This window comes from Pseudophryne corroboree, chromosome 9 (genome assembly GCF_028390025.1).
Source record: "Pseudophryne corroboree isolate aPseCor3 chromosome 9, aPseCor3.hap2, whole genome shotgun sequence".
Taxonomy (NCBI): domain Eukaryota; kingdom Metazoa; phylum Chordata; class Amphibia; order Anura; family Myobatrachidae; genus Pseudophryne; species Pseudophryne corroboree.
The window spans coordinates 369,483,792-369,497,977 of record NC_086452.1 but is presented as its reverse complement, the minus strand read 5'-3'; the positions used below and the strand labels follow the sequence as shown (position 1 = coordinate 369,497,977).

The window sequence follows — 14,186 nt, the reverse complement described above, 5'->3', positions numbered from 1 at the left end:
AAAGGAGACAAATAACAAGAAAAGAAGACTCTTGTGTGGGCGTACTCTTATTTGCTTAGTTGAGATAAATGTATATATTGGAAGATTAAGATGTAACTTTTATTAATTCATCACATAAAATTAGGTTTGTATCCTACAGCAAGGGGACAGAATCAACATTCAAAAATAAAATATGGTTAAAAACAATGTGTGTTTTGGTCCATCTATATACATAATAGTTTGGGTGTAGACACAATTGTATTGATGGGACCTCAGTACGTCAATCAGCATTTGGGAAAACCTACACACCAGAGTCAGGGTACCCTGAATTCAAAAATCAATAATTAAGTACACAGTGCAAATAGGGTTTCAAGGATAAATCTCAGTGCGCATGTAATCAGCTGCTGGACACGTCCCTTTCTAAGAAGGTTCCCAATCCCTTCACCAACAAGTGCAAACAACAATAAAAATAAAGGGACTTATCCTGCGCTTCACAGATAATTTCACCAATTCCGGGAGTATGTACTCACATGGGTAACATGGAAAGAAGAAAAGTATATATAGTGCAATACAGTTTTTAATATACATAAACATTCAAATCATTCCATTTAAAATACAATTCGGTTGTAAAATGCAAGTAAGCAACATGCATCATTAAAAGAAAACTGAATCCTATTGCCCTTGTATGAGGCAATACGTCAGTTATTGACAATAAATAGCACACTTTTCAGACTGATGCAAAGGGAAGGAGCAATGGAGAATTACCAGAAACTAAGAACTGTTGAAACAGTTCAAAACGGCTTGCGGGTTTTTTCGGTATAGGGAAACCCGGGAATCCCCCACACCACGCTGTACCAGACTGGTCCGTCCTCTGCTGCTCCTCCACTGTCAGTCCCTGTTGTCCACCGACGCGTTTCTACCTCCTGCCGAGGTCTTTTTCAAGGTGATAGAATGTGCTGTTTGAAAATACGTCCATGCACTATATATACTTTTCTTCTTTCCATGTTACCCATGTGAGTACATACTCCCGGAATTGGTGAAATTATCTGTGAAGCGCAGGATAAGTCCCTTTATTTTTATTGTTGTTTGCAATAATTAAGTACATCTGCATCCAGGATACTTGCATAATTTACCATCCTTTGCTACATACAGTTCACATGGTAAAGAAGAGGCAAAGTTGCCGATTATGGGGGTGATTCAGACCTGATCGCTAGGCTGCTAAAATTGTTGTCTGGCGATCAGATAGTCACCGCCCAAGGGGAGTGTATATTCGCCGTGCAAGTGTGCGATCCCATGTGTATGCCAAGCTGCTAAAAAAACCCTCTGTCAGCGGACAGCTGCAAATCTGTTCGTAGCTCACTCACCATTGATTTGCCCTGTGTGTGCAATTTCTGTGCAGCCCAGGACTTATTCCTACAGTGTGATCAGAACTGGCTGATCAGGGTCGGAGCTGTTGTCATATACCCTCCCTGAGAACGCTTGGGAATGCCTGCATTTTCCCTGACACTACCAGAAAATAGTCAGTTATCACCCACAAACGGCTTCCTCCTGTCAATCAGCATGCAAATGGCCATGCAATTAGAATTATCGCACCAGCCAGTCGCTGACCTGTGATGCCTATTGTTGTTTCCTGACGCGCGTGTGCATTGTGGTGCATATGCATGCGCAGTTAATAGCTGATCATTCACTGTGCGAAAACGCACAGCAGCGATCAGGTCTTAATCGGGGTCCTTCAATAGAATGAAGGAAAAAGTTTTTGGTGATCCTGCTGTTAGTGTTATATCAGAGTTATTTATTTATACTGTCCTACTACACTTGGTATTCACTGAAGGTCTCCCTTCCAGGTACTGACAAAGCCCAACACTGTTTAGATTTCAAGATCAGATGAGATTGGGAATATGCGGTGAGGTGTGGTAGTAGAGAATTGGTGAATGTCTCTGACTCACCTATGAGAGTGCACCTAAATGAAGCTAAGATAAAGCAACATTGATTCAGTGGAGAGAATTAGATTAGGCTCAATGGGAGCCAGGGAAAGTGAAAAATAAAGATTGTGTATCTACGGTCAATGTTAGACAGAGGGACATCTGTTCATGCCTACTGGTGTTGGGTCATTCTTCTGAATCATAGATGAGAGTCCACTTAATAAGTGTAGGTAGGAAAAAGCAAGAGTAGTGAAAGAGAAGATAATTGTATTCAATACATTACTTGCACTTGTGAGTGCCACATTATTGGATGAGATACATGATCATGATCATACACAAAAGACACTGGATTTAAGACTGATTATGATGGTAGGTTCAAATACTGCTACATTTTTAGTCATGCAGTGTCTAGTTACAGTAATGTGCCTTTATATGTAAGGTAACAGGTGGATCATTTAGGCCTACATAATAGTTAGAAGGTAGTAAGTCATAGCTGTACCCAAATGTCAATAATTCGGGCCCGAGGCTAGAGAGCCCCCAACGGTCATCTATATGTCATAAATCTCCAGAATGTTGGGGCTTACATCCAGAGAAGTCATGCACTGAATGTCTTTGTTTTAAGGTGTACACTTTATGCAGAGTATACACAGACAGATGTGTTTAATACAGGGTTTGAGCACAGGTCCAGGATGTGGCTGGTTCTTTTTATTTCTATTACGTTAGAAAATGCCTCCCTGTTAAGTATGGTGCATAGATACACAGAAAAACCATATTTAGTTTATTGTACTAATAGGTGTCTTAACGTAAGATATCATGCATGGAATATACACACTCTTCTGGACACAAGTAAGACAATGATAGAAAGATTGGTAATCAGATATACTGCATGTAATATACACATTGCACTGAGCACCAGTGAGATAAGAAAATAGAAATAATAGACACAAGTTGAATAGGCAAATGCAGGGGAAGGGGGGGGGGGTTCTGGTTGCCTGGAAACCCCCCTCATCTTGGCAAGTAGCTCAAATTATGACAGTTGCAATGGCATATAATACAATTACTAGAGCTGCCGCCACATCATGCAGTTTAAGCTGCTGCACATGCCCAGGGGTAGAAGCTTCTTCTGCTTCTGAGGCCTCAATCAGTGCACTGGGCCAGAAAGTAGCTACCAGGAAAAAGAGACAGGAGCTTTACCATGAGGTGGGAGAATGTGTTCTTATAAAGTGCAGTACTGGTTCTATAATGTTTGTGTATTTATTTATTTATTTATTATGGTATGTTTAACCTTTTGCTGACCACTTACGGTATCTTATTTATATTAAATATGCTTGATAAAGCCTATACTATAGACCAGCTATAGTGTTAAATATTAATATTGTATTCCATGTTCCGGAGGGTGGGAATTTGTGGATTGCATTTGGGAACCCCCCTCTAGAAATCCTGCGTTTGCCACTGAGTGATAATGGAAGGATTGTGCTATTTGCTGCCCAGATCCCTGGGCACGTCAAAATCGCCTGTACTCAAATGTGGGTAGTGCGGTGGTTAAGTTCTCATATGGATTCTATATACACATTATATTGGACACCAGTAGGACACTGGTAGAAAACAACAGTTATCAGTTATAGTGCATATAATATACACATTATATAGGGCACCAGTAAGATACAGAAATAGTGACCATAAGTAGTAATGGAAAGATTGTACTATTTGCTGCCAGATCCGTGGGCATGTCAAAGTAGTTAATGCTCAATGTAGGTAGTCCGGTGATTGAGGTCCCATAAGAAAACAGGTTTCACCCGTGCTACAGGCTTGTTCACTTCTGGATACTTCCTAATATATTTGAAATCAATTGACTTGTGCAGAATCACAACCCCCTACCTCATAACAAGCAGAAGACCCCTAGCAATGAACAGGAGACCCATGGCAATGAGCATGAAACTCCTGGCAACAAGCATAACATGAGACCTCTGACAACAAGCATAGAATCAAGAGCATGAAATCCCTTGCAACAAGCATAAAACCCTTTAGCAACAAGCACGAAGCCCCTGACAACAAGCATGGCTGACAACAAGCATGGGACCCCTGATAATGAGCAGGTAATTTAAAACTAATTAGAAGCCTTATTGTGGGGCATTATTTGTAAGGGGCATTATTGTGTGTGGGGCATAAAATGGTGTCAATGCCATGGGCCGCGCTGTCATGGGCTGCAGCCTGTGTTCTGGCAGCATGCGGCCATTGCCAGGCAACTGGGATGCTTTCATTCTTCTCCCTGGCCGGTGGTTCCATGGAAACCAGGATGCTTAGCCTGCAGCAGCCAAGGGGAACTTCCGCCCGGCATCCTAGTGGTTACACAGACGCCAGGCACTCACAGGACAGCAGAAACATGCTGAGGGGCAGCTGCATTAAATTGTAATTAAGGGGAAACTTGTCCTCATTGACTTGCTGATTGGCTCGTGCTCCCTTTATCTTCCTGGTCTGCCTCTCACTCTGTGCTGGTTATAGTTTCTGGCTGCAGCGGGAGCCCTTGTCAGTTGGTTCTTGTACTAGCTTGTGGATTCCTCTGCCTGGTTAACCTGCTAACATCTGCAGAGTTTCTGTGTCCAGCCCTGTGCCAGTTGCACAACCTGTCATGACTGATTGTTTGACATCCTTGCTACTTCTACCTCCTGTCTATTTATAGCGGTGTTTTGTGTTTCTTCTGTGTTCTCTTTCTCCTGTGCTACCATTTTCCAGTATTCCATCTGCTGGTTTTGAGCTCTTCCAGTTGCGTGCTCTCATATACCAATTGCATTCTAGATTTTGTTACTCCTGTCTTGTCCTCGACATCACACTCTAGTCTTTATTTCTTTGGATCTTCTCGTTTTTACCTGGCACTATACTACCACCCTCTTTCTCTTGTCTTCTTTGAGCATCTCCTCTCTTCTTTGGGTCTTTCTTTCTATCGGCCTTGACTTGGGTCACCCCAAGGTAAAACTCGCACTACCGCCAGTGGTGTAAGTCCTGGTGGCATCCCATTACCGATAGGCACATCACGTCTTATGGGAAAAGTGGCTATTATAGGCAAGAAGACCTGCTGGTGAGTTCTGCGAGTCTTAACGTGGAGTGTACAAGGGTCACTTCCTAGAAGATCCTCAGATGCCACGGACCTTTCGGCACAATTGTAACAGTCAGGGACATAACTGCGCGTGGCATAATGTGTAATGGACACAATGGTGTGTGGCATAATGTGTAATGGGCATTACGGTGTGCTGCATATTGTGTAATGGCCATTACGGTGTGTGGGATATTGTGTAATGGTCCTTACGGTGTGTGTCATTGTGTAATGGGCATTACGGTGTGTGCCATGTTGTGTAAGGGGCATTATTATAAGGAGGAGAAATGGCAAATAATGTAAGAGACATGAATCAGGATTTCTTTTTCCCTGTGGTGGCCAATGTCTGGGCATGCAGGTTCCAAAACTGGGGTATAAGTTAGTTTTTTCCTGCAAGGTCATGCCCCTTGGAGAGGGGCCACTACCCTTTTTTGCGTACCCAGATTCTTTATTCTTTTCAGGGAAAATTAGTTATTCTTACAAAAGTGCCCCGCCCACAGTAGCTCCGCCTACTGCTGCCCACACCCAAGAGTTCCTGGACCTAGTTCTCATCTAAAAATAGCACTGCTTGTATTCATATTTTATTTTACTTCTTAGTTAGATATAGTTATTGCACAAATATCTACAGGTCCATAGAAATATAGATAATTAGTGTGTGGTCAAATATAATTTATAAACACATAGAAGCATATTTCTGCTTTTACACTAGAATCAAATTAAAATTACTCACACTTACCTACAAAGCCCTCAACAGCTCCCCTTCTTGCCCTCTTAGATTTAACTCAGAACTGATCTCCCCTACTCACTGATAACTATCTCTCTCCCACACCTACAAGTCATCTCCCATGCCACCACTATATAAATCTCTACCACTCCGGGCGCCCTAACAGACTTTACTGAATTTATATTTATTTATTAACAGTTTCTTACATAGCGCAGCAAATCCAATTGCGCTTTACAATTGGAAACAACAGTAATTAAACACACCTGGGTAATAATAACAGACATAGCGACTGGAAGACCCTGCTGCAAGCCTACAATCTAGGGAAATGTTGGCCTGGGGTCGGGAGGATGTGAAAATTAAGCCAGAGAAAACATGTGAGGCTATGTGTGGACTGTACAGTGGCGATGTAATTGGACGGAAAAGTTTATGTGGGCGGTTACAGAACTCATTAACTGTTGTCTTTATCTGAGCATACCCTACTTATACAACACACACTTATGCATCGGAACAACTATCCCAGAGGGAGATTTACCAAATCTTGGTAGGAGATAAAGCTGAGAGCAGGGTCGCTTTAAGAAAGGAGGAGGCCTGTGTGCTGCCTCCTCCGTACGGACCCCCTCCTCTCTGCAGGAGCGCTATAGAGTCTATAGAGCTAGAGGGCTCAGACTCTATTGCGCATTCGCAGATCTCTGGGAAAATGGGGCGGCGGCCATTTTCCCAGAGATTTCTCTACTGTGCATGTGCAGAACTCCATGAAAATGGGCGCTGCGCCATTTTCACGGGGTTTAAACAGCGCCGGTGATGTCAGAGCGGGACTCTGGAGGGGTGAGTATTAAAAAAATAGGTGCAATGTGTGTGGTGTGGGCCCCCTCTGGACTCAGGGGCCCGTGTGCACCGCACACACTCCACCCATTATAGAAACGCCAGTGGCTGTGAGAGATAAAGTACCAACCAATCAGCTTTAGCCTTTCTTTTCTTTCTTTTCTTTTTTTTTAGCACAGCTTATATCAGCTTGTATCTAGAACTATGGAGCACAGTAATGCCTTACAAATCAGCAAACATAATAATAATAATAATAATAATAATAATAATAATAATAATAATATAACATTTGGCAGCTACAGTGTTACATAAAATACAGTATATAGGAAAAATGTTTAAGTTTTAATTAATGATGATAATAGTTTCTATACAGAGTGCAATTACTTCAATATACCATGTGACGCGGTGACAAATTGGATGGCACAGTAGTAATGGTTGATGCCTCACAGTGCAAGAGCCATGGGTTCTAATCCTACAGTACTTTGCTGATTACATGTTAGATATTAGAATGGGCTATATTTAAAGGTAAGACCTGGATAAATTCATATAATGTGTTAGTATTAGAGCTGTTAGGGGCACATCTAATCAAGTCACCTGGACGTGGTGGATTGGCCTACTTATTTGGCTAAATGTGTACTAAGAACTTTACTTGTACTCCATGGTAATTATAAGAGTTTATCAAAATTATTTTGTTCTTGCTTAGAGTGTGGATCTGCATTTTTCTTTCTCCTGTATGGTTTATAATCCTACCAGTCCTCCAGGTTCTCCTTATTTGCTTGTCTGTAGAGCACTGTATACTGTACATTGGTGCTATCTAAATTATAATAATCAGTGGTGAATTTCCCATTAGGCACGTGAACTTTGTGCCTAGGGGTGCTACTTGCTGGAGGCTGCCCTGGATGCTTGATTCATTATTATCACTACAAAATATTTCCATTGTGCCATTTTGAGAGAAAAGTATATGAGCAGGACAGCCGCAGGTCCTACCCACTTGTTAAACCCACTCTAATCCACTCGAGATGGGTGTACTGTAAGGGGTAAGCCTCCTGGGATTCTGGAGATAATTCCACCTCTTTCCCATATGGGAGGAGTTTGGGCTTTTCTAAGGTCCTAAACAAACAAAGGGAACTACCACAACTGCGCACTGCTAGGGATGATTCATAAAATTGCCAAAAAGTTTTTGGAACAATGTCTGTTTGGATAATGATGAGGGAGGTGTTGTTCAATCTTCTCCTTTCTCTTCCTTTTCTATTTCCAATAGATCTCCTTCAATTTCGCCAAATGTCCCTCAAAAACAGTGAGAAAGAGCAATATTTTGTAGTGTGTCTTAAATTTCAGGGGATTCTAGGTTGTATAGCTCAATAAGATGGTTCGTACCGTACTCACGTATAGTACGGAGAATTTCACACGTATAAAGGTTTCTTTATGGACCCAAGATTTCACCCAGCTGGATGGTTTGTTCTGTGTGTTCTTTCAAATTCTCACCAAATGGTGTCACAGCGTGGGAGATACCGGGGGAAAGAATGTCCCAATTAATGAATATATCACAATTGATTTTATCCAATTAATTATACTGGTAACCAGTGGGAATAAACTGGCGTACCGTACTCACACTCCAAAAATGTTTAGTACACCCATAAAGGTATCTTTTACAAGTAATCCAAACTTCAGACAGATTAAAACGGGTATAAGAGAGTAGAGGGTAAGCGTACCCCACTTACAATCTTCAATGATGTTTTCAAGCATGTAGCGGTTTCTTTTTCCAATCTCTTCCCATGAAGTAGACCTCCACTCCCAAGTACTTCCAATCTCGGTATAATGAGATATATATCAGGAGTGGAAGTTTGATAAAAAGTATTTTATTAAATGTAAACAGTAAAATAGCAGCAATAGGGCAAAAAGACTCCTAACAAAACGACCAGAAGATGTTTTGACACTATCAAACAAGAGATGAAATAGATCCGGATTATCTCACCTCAGTCAATAATGGTCTGGATAGTTTGTAAGTAGTAAATGGCCCTCACACCAACGCGTTTCGACCGGGAGGTCTTTTTCAAGGTGTGTTATGAGGGCAACTGTACTTCTACTTATACCCCAAAACAGGAAACAGTCATAATGTGGGAGTGGTCAGTCACAGTTAAAATCAATATATTAAAACACATGTTGCATTGTTAAAAACCTTCAGAATCTATAACTAATGGGTATCTGATATCATTAAGGGACGTTTCATGTAATAATAAATTTTATTCCTTATTGTATTTATATATATATTGTGCTGTGCGTTCCACCTGTCCGTGGTGGAACGCACCATTTCCGCCGGAAATAAGCAGGGGAACAGGAGATGGCTCCCAGTATATTCCGCCGAATGATGGTCCGCGTCACGTGCTGCCGGAAGTGATGTGCGTTCCACTCGTTCACAGTGGAACGCACTCACTGGTGGATGGTCCGCGGCCTATGTTACCGGAAGTGCTGTGCGTTCCACTCGTCTTTAGTGGAACGCACTTCCTCCGGATGTGGCGGACATTCGTGAAGGGGGAGTGCAATGGGTGATGCGCACAGTAGTGTGCGTTCCACTCATTCTTAGTGGAACGCACAAAACCCGGAAATAGCGGGTCTCTCTCCATATCCGTGGGGATGGTCCGGTTTTAAGATTTGACGTGGGGAAAAAATAGTTTATACATGAGGAGTAAAATCTTATGAAAATATACTAAAAATGATATGATGGTTAAAATACATTAAACTTATGTGGAATTGAGGGTGAAATACAATATTTCCATATATTTTTATAAACTCCTATATAAGAATTTTTAGGGTAATGCAGGAGGGATTAGGTGAAGGGGAAACCTTCTATTAAGAGGGCCTCTCTTTCACAGGACCCATTAATAGTGTAAATACAATCGATGTTAGCTGATATTTACATATATTCTATACATTCCTTTACTAGACCTAGTTGGATGGTACCAGAGGGATTGGGAAAGGAAAATCTACTGTAGGGAGGACTTCTTTTTTACTAGGTTTTCACAGGAACCATTTAATTTCAAAGTCCATATTCATTCCTTTCGGTTGTAGGGTTCCCAAATTAAAAATCGACCTCATCTCTGTCCTTGCTAATCTCTCCTCGATGTCCGTACTTCTCCAATTTTTTGGGGCTAACTGTATCCCACAAAATAGGGCAATCTCTGAGGGTTTGCACATATGGTCTTTCTTAAAGTGCATAGAGATTCCATGAGTTTCCACCCCTTTCTTAATATTTCTGAGGTGTTCACTCATCCTTTCTTTTAGTTTCCGTGTGGTCCTGCCAACGTATTGCTTATTGCAAGTACATTGAACCAAGTACACCACATTTTTACTATCACAAGTGATAAAGTCCTTGATCTCGAAGTTTTTTTTATTCGATGTGGAGGTGTACTGGGTAATGGTAGAATTTTTACTCTTGCAGTTTTTACACATTTGACACATACCGCATCTGTAAAATCCTTTTGAACGAATGGTTCTGAGATTTTTTGGTCCTTCTACTACACTTTTGACAACCTTTTTTCTAATATTGTCTGCTTTCCGGTAGACAAAATGTGGTTTTTCTGTAAGATATTCTTTTACAATAGGGTCGTGAAGTAGAAGGCTCCAGTTCTTCTTAATAATTTGTTCCACCTCCTTATACTGACTGTTAAATTTAGTTATGAACATAATCTTATTCTCTTCTTTCTTCTTGTTGTCCTTTTTTATTGTTGGTTTCAACATCACGTTTCTATCGATGGTTATATACTCCTGATATGGTTCCTCTAGTCGTGTCCTACCGTAACCTTTTCCTTCCAACTGTTTCATCAGACTATTTCCTTGTTCTTTATAGTCATCCAATTTAGAACAGTTTCTCCGTAGTCGATGAAACTGGCTTTTTGGAACTGAGGTGAGCCAGTTAGGATGATGGTTACTGGAAGAAGGGATATAGGAGTTGCAATCTGTGGGTTTGATATATGTACGTGTGTTCAGTTGGTTATCTTCAATAAATATTAGTAAGTCTAGGAAGTGGACGGATTCTTGACTGATGTCAAATGTTAATTGAATATTCTTACTGTTATGGTTGAGATGTTCGCAGAAGGTACTCAGGCTCTCTGAATCCCCTTTCCAGATAAACAGAACGTCGTCAATATATCTTTTCCATAGCACCAGGTTCGCCCCGTATTCATGGCCACTGAGGACGGAATTTTCCTCCCAGTTTGCCATAAATAAATTAGCGTAACTTGGGGCGAACCTGGTGCCCATAGCTGTACCATGTTGTTGTAGATAGTAAGTCTCGTTGAACCAGAAGAAATTATTCGAGAGAATGAATCGTATACTTTCAATGATGAATGTTTTGTAATCCCCTTCCATCTCCTCCTTTTCTAAAAACGATGTAACGGCATCTATGCCATGTTGGTGATCAATTATTGTGTATAAGGAGGTTACATCGGCGGTTATTAGAAAATAATCTGGTTGCCATTCAATGGATTCTAATGCCAGGATGACCTCTGTGGAATCCCTTAGGTAGGATGGTGTTTTTTGTACTAGTGGTTGTAGTGCATGGTCGACATACATAGACAAATTTGAAGTAATGGAATTAGTTCCCGCAACAATAGGTCTCCCTGGTGGGTGATCCTGATCTTTATGGATCTTAGGTAGAGTATAGATGACTGGGATAGATGGGTGAGGAATAATGAGGAATTTTTTCTCTGTTTCAGTGATGATATTTTTCCGTACATATTTGTCAATATGATCTGACATCCTTTTACTGATGTTCTCTGATGGGTTATTCCTTAGTTTTTTATAGGTGTTACTATCATCCAGTTGTCTTTCAATTTCGTTTTTATAATCATCCAGGTTTTGAATAACCACTGCTCCGCCCTTATCTGCCAGTTTGATAACGATCAGTTTGTTTTCTTCCAGTCCTCTTAGGGCTTCTTTCTCTTTCTTGGTCATATTGTGATGGACTTTCTTCTTAAATTCAGTATTTTCCAAATCCTTCTTTACCATTTTTTCAAAACTTTCGATATAACATCCCTTTTTGAAAGTGGGGTAGAAAATTGACTTTGGTTTAAAAGTGGTTGTGGAGGTAGTGGGTTCGTTTTCCTTTTGTTCTTGATCATGAAAGAATTTTTTAAGAGTAAGTTTCCTGATAAAACGCTGAAGGTCAATATATACCTCAAATTTGTCAAGATTACTGGATGGGGCATATTTTAGGCCTTTTTTCAAAACGTCTTCTTCTTCCTTTGTAAGGACATGACTACTCAGGTTGTAGATTTTGGTAAATTCTTCATGTTTTTCCTCAATATTTGTGGTCGCCTTTATCTTTTTCTTTTTCTTCCGATTTCTGTTGTGTAGTTTTTGATGTTTTTTGGAGGAATTCAACCCCCTATGTCCTCTTCTAGTTATCTTCGATTTCTCATTGATCCTGCCTGATCTAAAAAAGTCTCGTCGTCTCTTTCATAGATCGAAGGTTGGTACCTCCTTGAGGGTCTGTTCCATTCAATATCCCTGGTCTTCTCATCTCTATGATCCCTGTATCTCAGTCTGTTGTCCCGAAATGATCTTCTTTCTTCTTCCCAATCTCTTCTGTGGTCACGTCTATTGATATTTCTATGGTCTTCTTCCCCTGATCTTTCATCATGTCTCATACCTCGATAGGATGTTCTTCGACCTTTGTCTCTTAATGATGGTTTTCTCCAATCTGTATGGGATGGTGATCTTCTCCCTCTGTGATACTGTTCTCTTCTTTGTGAGGAGATTTGTGTTTGATGGAATCTCACCCCTTGATTTTTCTTATTCAATTCTTTTCCTACAAAGAAATTCCTTTCTTTTTTCGTTATTCGATGTTGAGTTCCATCCTTGAAGTCGTTTAGATCCCTGATATATTTCTTTTTCTTTTTTTGCATAAGTTCCTTTTCATTATCGGCAATTTTTTTAACAATATCACTCTCCATTTCTTTGAAGTCCTGTAGGTCCTGGAAGTGTTCCACTGATGATTTTAATGAGTCAATTTCAGTCTCTAATTCTTTAAGGTCTTTCCCTCTTTCCCGAACAATGAGTTTCATAAGTGACATTGAGCATGTATCAATGATTCTCAACCATTCTTCTTCGAAGGTTTGAGATCTGTTCGAGAAGGTGGGCATTTTATCTATCCTAAGACCTCTAGGAATAATGTCTTCTGCTAGGTATCCAAACATTTTTGGAGTGTGAGTACGGTACGCCAGTTTATTCCCACTGGTTACCAGTATAATTAATTGGATAAAATCAATTGTGATATATTCATTAATTGGGACATTCTTTCCCCCGGTATCTCCCACGCTGTGACACCATTTGGTGAGAATTTGAAAGAACACACAGAACAAACCATCCAGCTGGGTGAAATCTTGGGTCCATAAAGAAACCTTTATACGTGTGAAATTCTCCGTACTATACGTGAGTACGGTACGAACCATCTTATTGAGCTATACAACCTAGAATCCCCTGAAATTTAAGACACACTACAAAATATTGCTCTTTCTCACTGTTTTTGAGGGACATTTGGCGAAATTGAAGGAGATCTATTGGAAATAGAAAAGGAAGAGAAAGGAGAAGATTGAACAACACCTCCCTCATCATTATCCAAACAGACATTGTTCCAAAAACTTTTTGGCAATTTTATGAATCATCCCTAGCAGTGCGCAGTTGTGGTAGTTCCCTTTGTTTGTTTATGTTCACGGTATATGGTGTTGAGTGACACCAGGGTTCTATATAACTGCAGCCGCAGTGAGCGCAGTGGTTTACTATCTTTGTATTTTCTGTATAAACTTCGCTCCTCACTCATTTAGTAGATCACAGCTGCCCTCTTCAGTATGTTTGCACACAGAAATGTCCGTAAGGACAAATATGATGAATTATTTAACAACCGACGAGATTCGGTAGATTTAGCAGATGACGATTTGGAAGGAATTATGTCCAAATTAGAAACAGCTTTACTTAAGGAAGGTAGGATTTGGTGGGAGGTTATCTCATTAGAAAGATACCTAGCAGAAGACATTATTCCTAGAGGTCTTAGGATAGATAAAATGCCCACCTTCTCGAACAGATCTCAAACCTTCGAAGAAGAATGGTTGAGAATCATTGATACATGCTCAATGTCACTTATGAAACTCATTGTTCGGGAAAGAGGGAAAGACCTTAAAGAATTAGAGACTGAAATTGACTCATTAAAATCATCAGTGGAACACTTCCAGGACCTACAGGACTTCAAAGAAATGGAGAGTGATATTGTTAAAAAAATTGCCGATAATGAAAAGGAACTTATGCAAAAAAAGAAAAAGAAATATATCAGGGATCTAAACGACTTCAAGGATGGAACTCAACATCGAATAACGAAAAAAGAAAGGAATTTCTTTGTAGGAAAAGAATTGAATAAGAAAAATCAAGGGGTGAGATTCCATCAAACACAAATCTCCTCACAAAGAAGAGAACAGTATCACAGAGGGAGAAGATCACCATCCCATACAGATTGGAGAAAACCATCATTAAGAGACAAAGGTCGAAGAACATCCTATCGAGGTATGAGACATGATGAAAGATCAGGGGAAGAAGACCATAGAAATATCAATAGACGTGACCACAGAAGAGATTGGGAAGAAGAAAGAAGATCATT

At 40.4% G+C, this 14,186-nt stretch overlaps 1 pseudogene; it reads right to left on the bottom strand.

Moving 5' to 3' along the window:
* Positions 1 to 1,782: 1,782 nt before the first annotated feature.
* Positions 1,783 to 1,901, bottom strand: LOC134959067 (5S ribosomal RNA; annotated as a pseudogene).
* Between the last annotated feature and the right edge of the window lie 12,285 nt (positions 1,902 to 14,186).